Raw genomic sequence first — 1,984 nt, 5'->3', positions numbered from 1 at the left:
GCTCAATCTACTTTCCTTTAGCCAGGCCTGACAAAAATGAATACAAGCTTTTGGGCCAAGAAATCAAAAGTTATAAAGATTGTGCAGATGTGGCCTTAAAGGCTCATTTTGCCATCATCTACAGAGAAGGCCAGAAGTTGTTTATTGGAACTGGCCATCCTCATTACTCATATGCAAAAGCTGAAGAGGTGGCCAGAGAATGTGAAAAAGAGGAGTTTGAATCCCAACTCTCTTTAAACCAAATAGAGGTGGATGAAAGGTTTGCTATTGAGCTGGAAGAGGAGTTGGCAGCTGAGCTTTTAAATGAGAAAGGATTGCCTCTTGAATCTTCTCCAAAGAAAAAGAGAGTCAAATCTAAAACTAAGATGCCTGAGGCAGCCAAGAGAAGAGAAGAAGTGCCAGAAAAGCCTATCTCAAAGCCTTCTTCTCCAATCAAGGATACCACAGTAGTACATCCAGATGTCAACTTCCATGATGAGCCAATAATGCCAAAGGAGGAGCCAATTGACTTGGAAGATATTCCAATTCCAGCTTTTCTTGTCCAAGAATCTTCCAAGCCAAAGAAGAAGGTCAAGTCTGTGGCTAAGAGGATGGCTAACCCTCCTAAACCTCCAAAAGAACCTGAAAATCCTGATGACTATCTGATCATTGCTAACATTGAAGAAATTTCTGAGTTGGAGCTGGAGCTGGATGATCTTCAAGAAGTAAGAGGAATAGAAGCAACTTCAAAGTTACCTGAAAGATTGGTATTCTCTTACAAAAACAAGGGTGATGTCATCTGGCCTCTTCACAGAGTTCTGAATTCTGAGGGATTCAGTTCTCTAACAAAAATATATGGATCTATGAAGAGGACTGGAGGATTTACACCACCTGCAAAGCAAATGGTACTAAAGAGAATCCTTGAGATCAGGAAGGAATGGAACTCAGATGCTAGTCTACAAAGAAGGCTGAAAATTCCTTACACTGGAAAGAAAATTCATCATGAACCTACTCCAGTCATGGAATTTAGGGACAATCAAGGTGTTAGGAGATTTTTCAGACCTAAAGATCAACTCAAGGTTGCTAGCTTGAATACTCTGAAGACTCTCCAATCCAAACTCAACAGACAAGATAGTGATGAAGAATGGTTCTACAGGATCTTTCAGAAGCAGATTAATATTCTTGAAGAAAAACTTAAGTCCAGAAGAAGAAGATCTTCTAGGAACAAGTAACTGCTCAGTCTAGAGGAGCATAATCATCTGTAATCTTTTCTAACTCTTGTATTTAAATTCTGCATTTTATTTTATTAATGTTTTTGTTATCATCAAGTGTAGAATTTATGTCTGCATCTTCTCCAGTCATAAATTGGGGGAGATTGTTAGGAATCAATAATTTTTGATGATAACATAAACATTTTGTAACATGTCTTACTTAGAACCTTTATCAAATTTCAGTTGTAATTGTTATGTTTCTTGTCTTTGGGAATTATCAACGGATGGGTAGAATAGGATGGCTAATTGTAAATATCCAATGCCATGTAATTTTATCTAAGTGAAGGATATTCAACTGATGAGATGTAACTATTCAACTGATGAAGACTGGATGATGTTTCAACTGATGAAAATCAAGCATTCAACTGAAGACAAAGTGTTCAACTGATGATGCTGAGGAATTCAACTGATGAGACTGGAACAGCATTCAACTGATGAAGTTTGTAATTCATTCAACTGATGAGCCGGGCATTCAACTGATGAAGTCAAGAGCAGTTGAAAGTAACCAGAACTTTCAACTGATGAAGCAAAGAGCAGTTGAAAGTGACTAGAGCTTAAGTCTGACAAATCACATGGATCGAATTACACTAAAATAGACATGGAAGCCTAATTAGGAAAATAAAGAAGAAGCAGAAACATACTTATCTCATGCAGTGCAATCTGGATCAAATCAAGATGATGGTCAAAGATGAAGACATCTCAGAAAGCATGCATAAGACAAAGTTGTGCAGCAT

This window comes from Daucus carota, chromosome 1, assembly GCF_001625215.2.
Source record: "Daucus carota subsp. sativus chromosome 1, DH1 v3.0, whole genome shotgun sequence".
In the NCBI taxonomy this organism is placed as follows: Eukaryota; Viridiplantae; Streptophyta; class Magnoliopsida; order Apiales; family Apiaceae; genus Daucus; species Daucus carota.
Note: the sequence above shows the minus strand (reverse complement) of the source record.